Here is a 12,507-nt window from a genome sequence, read left to right as displayed (position 1 = left end):
CTTTTTTTGCTCTTGGTTTTCTTTTGCAACTTAATATGAAAATATGTTTTGTATGAATGTACATCTAAAACATATCAAATTGCTTGTCTTCTTAATAGGGATTTCTGGGCCATATTTTGAAAGCCATTGATTTAGGGCAACCATTTTGAACTTTTTAATATGGTATAGAAATGAATTCTGACTTTGCTACATCTTACCCATTTGGCATTGAGGAATTATTTTAATATCTCTGAGCTTTGTTTTTGTCACTGCTAAAATAAGGGGGTTGGGCTAAATGAACTTTAATTCCTCAACCACGATTGACTAAGAATGTTTATTGTTACTGTAAAAGGAAGAAAAATACAAATATCTAGATGTCTAGATGTGGGAACAGTAATAATAGAGACTGAACTATTACTAGTTCCTTGTCTATGATATGTACAAAGCATTTTCCAGCAAAGATTTTACTTTTTTGTAAGAGACAACGTTTTTTTGTTTTTTTTTTTTTGGGGGGGGGGAGAGGGGCAGGGGGGGAGAGGAATTGAAATGATTTACCCAGGGCCACACAGTTAGTAACCAAGTTTCTGAGGCTGGATTTGAACTTAGTTCCTCTCGACTTCAGAACTGGTCCTCTATCCATTGAGCCATCTAGCTGCCCCAAGAACTAGCTTTCTTTCTGCAATAATTAGGATAATAAGAATAAAAATAAGTATAGCTGTTTATTCTAAAATGGCTATAGAAAGATTAATACTTTCTTAGTCAAAAGAAGGAAGAACATTGATAGACATTTTCAAAAGACGAATAAACAGGATAAAATCTGCAGAAATACTTTTATGATAGAGATGTTCCTGTTTAGAACACTAATAAGGCTAAAGTAGATATGTATGCTATCAGATTTGTCAAAAGTAAAGGGAAGTGGTTTACATCTGGATGTGGCCGATTAATACCTAAGAAACAAGAGTGGTCATGGGCAATATCCCCATGAGCTTAGCCAATAATATGTTGACAAAGAAGCATCAAACAAATGGTTGACTACATAAATTTATTTAAAGTAAGGAAAGGTTTATATCAGCAACAGAGGACTAAGTCAGGACCATCAGACATTAAAGAAAGGTTATTCTTAAGGATCCTGGACTTATTGATTAACATCATGAAAGGAAAAATAGTCTATGTGTAACATGTTGTGAAAAGTTGGCACTAAATAAATACCTAGAAAGACATAAGCAGGTGGACAGTAGAAGTCTGCTATCTTCACAAACTAACTACAAAGCTCTATTTTAGAAATATAGATACTAAAATGTCCTTGAAAATCATTAAATTTATCAACAAACATTTATGGAACTTTCTGTGTCAGAAACTGCACTGTCACTATGAGTACAAAGAAAAAGCAAAAACCAGAAGTTATATGCTAATGACACAGACATCCTCATAGACAAAACTGTTATTCACAATTTCCCAGATACATCATGGAGACATAAAAATTTAAGAACAATGTTTTAATAGATTTTACCACACCAAATTCTCATAATATCCAAATTATGTGGAATGAAAAATTTCAAAATGTAGGATAGATTCTTACCTAAATGAAATCAAGACTATTTGAGAATAAGGTAAGATATACATTATTTTCATCATCCAACCATAGTTGATCTAGAGATGTTTTTAGTGAACGTAAAGATGAATTTGCATTCCCATTCTCATATTCAATTACAAAAAGAAACCCCTTTAACCACCTATGCAACAATCTGCACAATTTTAAGCATAAAAGACTGACAATAGGCTAGCAACCTGTTTCATGTCTATTTCTATCTGAACTCCAAATGAAGTCAAGAACAATAATAGCTCATGTTTCTAAGCTTCCTTTTAAATTTATAAAGTGTTTTATACAGATCAGCTCAACAATACTGTGAGATAGGTGCTATTTTTGTTCCCATATTATAGATGAGGAAACTGAGACTCAGGTCAAGATTGGGTTAAAGGTTGTTTTTTTTCTCCAGGAAAAGTTTTTATTTCATTTTCCCCTATCTCTTTTCCTTCTTTTCCCTCAACTGTGATACTTCTTCACTTGGGCATTTATCTATATTAAATTGAGTTCATAAAACTGGTGTGAAATCCAAAAGAATAATGTTAAGTAGAACCATAATTTTGAACTTTTCTCTATGAAACTATAGGGATCACTGAAGTTAGCAAATGCTTTCCTTTTGGGTGTCAATAGAAAAAGATGATATTGTAGCTACGTAAAAAAGTTACATTTATAGCCAGAAGTGTTTTGTTTAATGATTTATAAAGAAAACATTTAAAAAGAAAACTGCTAGCCATTCAAGTTTTCTGTAAGCCTGAGATAGATGTAGATTTTATAAAAGTGTCTCACTGATTGCATTATTCAGTGTCACTCGCTACACTTTTCTGCTTTGTATATTTTCTCAATTTTTTCACATAACTGGGAGTGGGATGGTTTCATGCTCCTGGATTTTAAATGTTAACACTTGTCTTGAAAGGAGGATCAGTAACATTTAAATTGTGTTTCTCCAGAATATACAGAAGTACTCAATGGCCTTCCTTTGAGCTGTTGTATCATTAGTTATCATGCATACAAGAAGATGGCTCTTTATAGTGCCCTGTCAGAAATATACACAAATCAAATAACTATTGATAGAGTCTTTGGTGACATGTCTAGAGTAAATTTAAAGTTTACTAAGGAAATTAACCTTGATAACAGTTGTTTTTGCAGAGTTAATGTCTGTTAAAGAATGATTTAATTATGCTATCTGTAGCAAGCTGGTCAACAACACTGTTGTGCAGAGCAGGTAAAAAAAGAACAGGTGTTGCAAGATTTTCAGATCAAATGGCAGGAGCAGCCCAGTCTAGTGACCTTCAAATAGCAACTCAAAGATTCTTTGAGCCCATATTTACCTCAGATTTTTTAGGAATGAAAATTGGGAACTACATAGTCTTATTCTTTCTTTCTGCTGTCTTTGACTTTTCTAGTCACTGATTTATAATCTTTTCTCTTTTCACAAAATCTTTAGGTATGTGGGTAAGGGTTGGCAGCTGGGCTCGTAAACATTCCATACCTGGATGTCTGTCATAGGTTTAATTTTCCTGATTAATCTCCTATTCAAAATCCAAGGCCTCTGGACCAATTCAGCAAGGTCAATTGTCTGACTTCATCAGCCTTCTTCTCTACCTTTACATAAGTGAAACTTTGATAATAGTCACCAAAAAGTGATCAGCCTCAGAGCAGGCATTCTAAAATCTGTTTCTGAAAATTTAGAAGCTTAAGAATACTTTGGGCCCAGGTTTGTAGCATTTACAACTAGAGTTTATAACTTAGAGTTAATTATATAATAGTAGATTTTTAGAATTAGGAAGCACCTTAGCTTCAGGGATTCTGCTCCTTTTTTTGTGTCATGGACCCCACCAGACTTCAATTTTTTAAATGTCTAAAATAAAATATAAGACTACAAGTGAAGTAAATTTTATCAAAATATAATTATACATATATACATACATAAGCATATGTATAGATATATTTGTATATATGTTTGTATACATAAATACATATGTGGGTAAGCTAAGTGGGACAGTCCTGGGTCTCAAGTCAGGAAAATTCATTTAAATGAGTTCAAATCCAGCTTCAGACAATAAATAGCTTAGTGACTCTGGAAGGTTAGTTAACTCTGTTTGCCTCAGATTCCTCACATGAAAAATGAGTTGGAGAAGGAAATGGCAAACCACTCTAGTATCTTTGCCAAGAAAATCTCACATGGAGTTATGAAGAGTTCTTTATAACTGAAACAAATGAATAGCAAAACTAATCTCTCTCTATATCTACATGAGCACACATATATGTATGGATAGATAGATATAACTAAAAGTTAAGAACTCTTGGTATCTCATTCATGCCAGAAAGGATCATACATTTAGAACTAGAAGGGACTTTTAATGCAAGCAGAATTAAGTGAGTTATCCAAGGTCACATATGAATCAACAAAATTATAGTTAATAATTTTGTCAGTTTCCCACAAACATAGAATTTGAACCCAGGTCTTCTAATCAATGCTAATACCTACTGCAACCTTCTATCAAGTGGTCATTCAATATCTGCTTCAAAACCACTGAGGTTTTGAATTGCTCTAATTTTTAGGAACACCTCAAACCAAACATTTGCTTTTTTGAAACTTTGACCTGTTGCTGCTGGTTCTGCCTTCTGGTTCTGAACTTCTCATTTTCACATATAAAAATAAGATCTTGAAAAGGGTAATGATCTTAGCTCAAGGACATCTAGGCATCTTTTGGTTTGTTTCTTCATCTGATAGCCTCTTACTATATATCTTTGGAGTTCCTTCCAAATTTAAGGGTTAAAAAAGAAAATACCTAACAGTGTGTAGATGCTTAGAAATAGAGAGAAACAATAATAAAATAAACATAGAAGGATTAGTTTAGGTAATAAGTAGTTACTCAGAAACCAACCAAAAATTCTTTTCATTTGTTCTTTTTTCCCCTCTGTAATGTAATTCTGTATGCCCTTCTACTCTAGTTGCTTTCTTGATTATCTAAATTGCTTGCTGTCTGGTGAGTTCTGGCACCAGCACAATTTTGAAAGTCTTCTTAAAGGATTAGAGGCCTTCTTAGTAGGTACTATAATTGTGTAATTGATAAGAAAGAAGAGAAAATGAATGTCTGTAAGGGATAAATCTAAGATTCAGAACAAAGTATTGTTAAAAGCTGATTAAATCAGAACTTTGAAGGAATGTAGGAAGACATGTATTTCTTTCCCTTTCACAATACAAATACATATTCACTATGGATATTAAGGTTATATTTCCAAGTTGTAATCACTGAAAATGACACAAAACTATTCTTTGGGCCTGTCATTTACTCTTTGGACCTTTTTTTTTTTTAAACTTGGGTTAACCTAGTAGAAGTAGATTCTACTCCCAAATTCCAAGTTTATTGTATACTATTAAGAAAAGCAAAGTTTTATAGTTCTTTAGAAAGTGAAGTTGCAACACAGAGGATACTTTTATCCTTTTTACCCAGTCGACAGTAGTTATCATTGACAAATGCTAGACAAAGTCAGCTTATTTTCTCTAATCGCTCTTCTATGCCTTTTGAAACTGACCTTTCCCATACCAGTAAAATATATTTTTGAGGCGGGCAGTGAAAATCAAGTGATCTATAGCTTTATATATGAATAAACCCTTTACTGAGAAACTACTTTTTAGGTTTATATGACAGAAATATTATTTGTCCTTGGAGTTAAACCCCTGAGGGCAATAAAAGATGGCAGAGTGAAAGACAAAGTGTTTTGTCTATAGAATTCATGCATCTAGATTCTTCTTTAACTGAGATACTTATGTAAATAACATGTTACATAGGAGATCTTCCAACTCTTTAGTTACCTATTTATTGGATAAGGGAATTTAGTATTAGTGAGTTTGCAGAACAAGAATGAATGTGATAAAGAATGATAGTTCTCTTTTGTATTTTTTTGGGAAAGTCTTTTAAGGGTACATGTGATAAATATTTGATGAGATATCTGGTAGAAGGTGAAGGAAGAAGAAATATTAAGGTAAGACCTAGTAATTGATCTGATAATGATGCAAATTCAATGGAAAGATCACTGGACTCAGATTTCTTAGTCCTAGTTCTGATTTAATCAGTTATATCATCTGGACAAATGAGGTCTCCTCCCTGGATCTCAGCTTTCTCATTTATAAATTCAGGGGATTATGTTATTGGATATCTAATGTCCTAAAGAAACATTTCTTCTTATTCAGAATACTGTAGAGTAGAGAGCAGTATTCATTCTTATAGTTGGCTTGTAATATATCTGTAATGTTTACTCTTATCTTTATTCAAATGGTTATGCTTCTTCTGAGGCAGTAATTCATGGGGCTGTTGTGATTTGCATCTTGGACATAGTACCATAAAAATCATTCCCTTTGCAATGGGAGTCCCCCCAAAAAATCTTAGTTACATTTTTAAAAAATTTGAAAATTTAAAATGAAGACATACATTATTTGCCTTAAATTTTATTAGGATTCTCTAGGCAAGGAAGTTGGGTTAATAAAACTCTTTCATGTATTCTAACAATGAATAAACATTTTCATTCACATTAGTACTCTAAAATGCAGCTCAGTAATGAAATGAGATCATTTGGTATCAATAAAGTAGTACAAATAAGAAAATTTATAGCTCTTTGAGATTGTTACCAATCCTATAGAATCATCTAGTCCTTCTTCCCTTATACATGTGCGTACTAATGCTTTTGCTAAAGAGGATGGGAAAGGAAGAAGTAATTTGGCTAGGTTAGGAAGGAAACAGCCTACTACTCATTGTTCTGGAACAGAGGAGATGGTGACTGACCCAGAACTATTTTGGTAAGAAAGATTGTGTGGTTGTAGAACCTAGCTTTTTAAACTCTGGGTTGTAATCCCATATAGGACTTTAAAATTCATGTGGGGATCATGAAAGACTTTCTTTTAATTAATTGTATCACCAGCACTAAACACAGTGTCTGGCATTTAATAGATGTTTAATAAATATTTATTGTATTGGGAAAAAAGAAAGAAGGGGCCTTAGATATTCAATAGTACAATCCCCTGAATTTAGAGATGAGAAAGCTGAAGTCCAGGGAGGAGACCTAACTTGTCCAGATGATATAGCTGATTAAATCAAAACTAGGACTTTATTATCAGTAAATATTTGACTTGTATACCTATTTTACATAACTATATAGCCAGGATCACATAAAAATTTCTTGGGTGAAAAGGGATCCTGAATGGAAAAAATTTAAGAAGCCTTGTGAAGAGAAAGCAGTCTGGTAGCTAGCATCTTAGATCCCTCAGCATCTCCGGGGTCTCATGAGCCCTCAATTTGAGAAACTGAAAAATACTGATCTAAATCAAAGCTGAGATTCAAACCATTATGTAATCTCTAAGTTAAATCATGATACATTTATATGTCATGTCTGTCCAGAGTCAGGGTGGCAGAGTGGATAAATAGCCAGCTTTAGAAATTTGGCTTCAAATCCTGACTCTGATATATAATGGCTATGTGAACCTTGAGAAATTATTTCACCTCTGTTCCAAACTCTCTAAATTGTTACTTGCAGAACAGGTGCTATTTTGTTCTGGTAAAGAGGATTTCCTCACCAGGTGTTCCCCATGCTAATGAAATCACACCACATCTCTTAGCACTTTTTGTGAAAATGGCTCTTTTTTTCCGCATCCCAAAAATTATGGGGCCAAGAGGAGAAGCTGGCATACTTCTTCCTCTCTACTGCCATTTTACAGATACAACTTCTGCCAGTTGGCACTCGCCTCTACTCCTTTAAAATTAGCTCCATCTTGTCCAGGTTCTTGTTGTCTTTATCTATGGACTTCCAAGATTTTCTCCCTTCTCACTAATTTCAGTATTAGGCACACAATATTCTTTTTTCCCCCTCCAATCCCTGATTCCTTTGAATACTGTCTTTCAGCCCTTCAATTTCTTCAACACCTATGGCTTCTATCTGCATATGACCTTAACATTATGCAGGAATAATTATATTTTAAATTCTCCCTTATCCCATGATGAGTTTTTTTTTTTTTTTTTTTTTTTTTTTTTTTTGCTGTGGGTACTGGAATTGATTATTATGGCTCTGCCTGCAAGCAGCTGGTCACAAGACCTATTAGCAAGACTAGAAGACCTTATATAGACTGATGATCTTATTACCATTGAGTATGGAGAAGAGAGGAAATTTTGCAGTTAGCTGCATAGATTTTGTCTTTATGTTTTAGCAACTGTTATTATTGTCAAGTAACTGCTATTTATACTCCAATTCCAAGATGGCCTTCTTCCTAGAAGAAAAGGTAAAGATCCCCAGAAAATGCTTCTCCATTCTTTCAGTTGTCATGGAGAATAAATGATGGGCTTTTTTTTTTTTTTTTAAATGGAAGAAAGACTTCAAAGGCATAGGAAATCACTATCAGCATGTTCCAACAATGGAAAGAGTTTCTTTGAGAGGTAGTGCATTCCCTCCTTCTTGGATGTCATCAGATAAAGCATGGATGATCACATATTGGTCATCAACAAATGACACATGATTTCTTTTCATTTAATGTAAAATAGATTCTTATTCAACTATGGGTTGTCAGCTTCTGAGGGACCTTTCAAATATGAAATTCTATAATTGAGTGACTTAGGAATAGATGTCAAAAGTCAAAGTTGCCTCCATGCTATGATGAGGTATGAGAGAAGGATTTTAATAAAGGGCACACACTTATAGATAGATGTAGATATGATCTTATTACACACTTCTGTAGGACTCAGCTTTTCAAATGATGCAGCTGTTCAAGATAAGCATATTCCTTAACTTTTTCCTTTATTCATTACATTTCTGGCATGGAATTTTTTTCATCACTGCATTATACTTTTTTCCCCTCAGTGATTATTTTAAATACATATGTGGGCTTATATATAATTCTTAACAATTTGAAACTGGCTGGCTTTTAGCAAAAGTCACTATGTGTGTTCTTAAGTGCTATAAAATTTTACAATTCCCAGGCATCATTTCTTTTTATCACCTAAGAATACTCTGGTCTAGAATGGAACTGACTCAAATAGTACTGGATTCTGTGTCTAAAAGATATGAAGGACCAAATTAATATTAATATTTCAGCACATTTGACGGGAATTAGTGGAAAGAGGGGATGTGAAGGTTGCTGGAAGATTGCATATCAAATACAATTTCAGATGTATTGTAGTTCTATTTTTGTCTTTCCTAGTTGATGGTTAATATAGCTATTTCAAGTGATTTTAAGTTGATGAAAGGAAAGGAATATCTTAAAATTGATGTTGTCTTTTAAAAAAATACAAAATATTTATGTTTCCAAAAATACATAGTCACAGTCATAAATCTCTGGGGATAAACCTGAATAATCAAAGGAAAAATGAGTTTTTCTTTTCTTTGGGGGAATGTTTTGAATTATTTTCAAGAACACTAGATAAATGTCAATTTTTCATTTACCTTTGTGTAGCTCAACCAACAGTTAAATCTAACCTGTATGTTTTTATTCTACTATTTTAGGTTCCTTTTTACTGCTTAAAGTTGATATTACTTTTGTAGCTATTAATTAATCTCAATTTCCCAACTTCAGTATTTGTAAGTTCATTTCATTTTATTCCCTTATTAAAGTTAATAACTTTTCTATAGGCAGAAAAGTTGATCTAAAAGTTGATTCAATTTTTATACAAATATATTTGAGAGATTTTTTTTGGTGATATTACTGCAAATAACTAGAGTTATGTGGAGATTAATGAAATGTCAGACAGGTTCCTGCAGTCCGGGTTTAAAGACTTGCAATTGTTTGAGTGGAGGTTAAAAGATATTTTGTAGGAGTTTCATATGACAAAAAACAATTCTATATTTTGCTTTAAATTAACTCTAGTCATGGAAATTTAATCAGGCATTCTTGGGCCATATAATTGGTTTAAACCCAACTCTTGTTATTTTGCACATATCATACAGATAGACACCCAGGTTTTTGAAGATGCTGAATTAAATCTTGAGGAAGTGGCCACCATTTCCCGGTTTTGAAAGGCTTTCATGCAAAGCATGTTTTTTCCCCAGAAAACTGGAAAACTCTTTGGCTCATTAGTTTTTGGAATATATTTGTCTCTCTTAGCCTTTTTCCCTTGGTCTTATTTGACCATTTTTTGAATAAATCCATTCATATTGCTCCAATAAATTTATTGCAGAAGAAATATTAGAGACTTATGATGGCCAGTATGAGTGATTAAGATTTTCTGGATTTGTGTATGTGTTCCATTTTTTTTAACTTTTGATTTTTATATGTAGAACACATTAGATAACAGGATCAGTTAATTTATTTTAATGTAATATTTTTGATTTGTTTTCTTACTTCCTTTACACAGTATCTTCATTTTGATGCCTTATTTATAGCATGAAGGTAAAACTGGGTTCCTGAAGGCAATATCCAGTAAGTTTAATCTCCGGCAGGTCCTATTATACTTGAGAATATCAAAACATGGATCCAGCAGCAGATTAGTGTTTAAGAATAATTTTTTCTAAGTTTTGAAAAGTTTATCACCTGAGGGTTGGTTATGAGGTGATTGATATTTTTGTCTATGAGAACTTTTGAAACTGTCTACTGTGGCTTGGAGAACCTGTACTCTTTCAGTGGGCAGGGGAAATAGAAGAGTACCTTCATTGAAAAAATCACCTATCTTTTGAAAAAGGAACTTTGTGAGAATAGATAAGCTCTCATATATTTTCCTCAATTTATTTTCATTATGTTATTTTAAAAAATGCTATGTTGGTTAGTTCTTGGATTATCACATAAAATTTATAGAGTACAGAGATTTGGAGCAGAAGGAGAAGAAATAGATGTTGCCCTTTAAATTGATTGAATAAACTTACCAGAGAAGCATATGGTATGAAGTATGGATGAGAGGAGCTGACTGATAATAGTGAGATTTCCAGGGATAATGTGTCTGTTTACAGCTTCAAGAGGAAAAACAACAAAGAGAAAAACAGTTGGCATCTTCATGTTTAGTAACCTCTTGGCTTTAGATCTTAACATTCTAAAAACAATCCCAAACTTGAAGTATTTCAGGTGGCATACTGCTGGCAGAATAAGTCATTTTGATGAAAATTATTTTAGGAAAAATTCTTTCAGATCTGGAATCTTGGTAGATTGAGAGATCAACTGTGTAAGCAATATAAAAAGCAGAAAAATAAAAACTTTTTCACTGCCTAATTGTGAAAAAATAAGGTTTAAACAATATATTAGCTATAATATAAGCATGTAGAATATGGATAGATATTCATTCCCCTTCTATCATGGACTCCGAGGTAATAGAATAAGATAGAGGAAATCTGAATTTATTTTAGTACTTCATTATGTTTATGTAGTTTATGCTGAAAGCTGCAAGGAATATAAGTTTGCTATGATTTACTGAATATGAATCTATGAGTTAGAAGGAAAGTTGAACATTCAGGCTAAATTCAGTTTTCCTTCCAGCCATAATGCTTATATTCAGGAAGCCATGGCCTCTTCTCTTATCTCTATGACAATTGATAGCTTCTCTCTTTCCTTGCCTTTTCGCAAATATAAATGCTCTCACTTCAAATGCATTGGTATCTATGTTTTAAAATGTGTGAATCTCTCTAGTATATTTTAAAATATTCTTGTAGGAAAAATGGTGAAATTTGTCTTGAGATCTTCAGTCCTTGTTATTTTTCTTCTGGATTCATAGATACTCAGAATCTTTGTGTTCTCTCAAAATTTTGAAATTTCATACCTGTCAGATTGGCAAAGCTGAAAACAAAAGAAAATTACAAGTTCTGGGAAGCTATAGGAAAGCAGGTACATTTATGCATTGTTGGTGGTGCTATGAATTGGTTTAACCATTCTGGAAAATAATTTGGAATTATTCCCTTCTCCCTCCCCTCCAGTCCAGATTACTAAATACAAGCCCTTTAACCCAGCTTTGCCACTTTTGAGCCTGTCCTCAAAGAAACCAGAGAAAGAAGAAAAGCTCTGTACATATGAAAATATTTGTAGTCTGAGATCTCTTTTTAGTGGAAAAGAATGGGAATCTTAGGAGTTACTCATGACTTAAGGAATGACTGAACAAGTTATACTCTATGAGTGATGGAATTCTATTGTGCTGTAGGAAACGAAGAGAAAGAGAGCTTCAAAGAAATCTGGGAAAGTTTGCTTGAACTGATAGAGAGAAAAGTGAGCAGAATCAGGAGAGAAATTTATACCATAGCATCAATATACCATATTGATATATCATACCAATATACCATAGCATAAAATTCTTCTGAAAAATTTAAGAGTTCTGATCAATTAAGATTATAGGAAACTTATAAAGAACATGATAAAGCTAACCTTATGAGAGAAATATGATGACCCAATATGTAGAATAGGAAACACATTTTTGGACATGATCAACATAGGCATTTATTTTGCTAGATTGATAATATGATATAGAGATTCTATAACCTTTTTTCTTTGTTCTTTTCAGTGGATTGAGGATGTGTGGGGGAAGGAGGAAAATGCTAGATAACTGATAAAAAATTATGAAACATTAGAACTGGAAAGGACCTTTGAACTATTGTGTCTTCATTAAGAATGAAACATTCCAGAAGAACCTTTTTTTTCAAATCAAGGCAACCTGAAATCAAAAGAATTCATTAGCTATGTGAATATAATCTATTATTTGCCATTGATCTGTTGAATTCTGACCGAGAGAAGAAGTAAGTAGTGGGTGTAATGAAAGGAGACTATTAACAAAAAAAGTATTCCTTTGCTTTCCTAGAGTGATGTTAAATTCAGGAGGCCTCCACTGAAGTTCTACTACAGGATGCCTCATTGTGGTCTGTATATTATTCAAATCATATGATCTTAAGTTATTAAAAGTTTTTTAAGCCAAGTGCAAACTCTGATAGATCCTACCAAGCCAGAAGTTTTAAGTATGACCTGGAAAATTGACTATGTCCTATCTTAA

This window comes from Antechinus flavipes, chromosome 3, assembly GCF_016432865.1.
Source record: "Antechinus flavipes isolate AdamAnt ecotype Samford, QLD, Australia chromosome 3, AdamAnt_v2, whole genome shotgun sequence".
Classification (NCBI taxonomy): Eukaryota; Metazoa; Chordata; class Mammalia; order Dasyuromorphia; family Dasyuridae; genus Antechinus; species Antechinus flavipes.
This window is presented reverse-complemented; position numbering follows the sequence as displayed.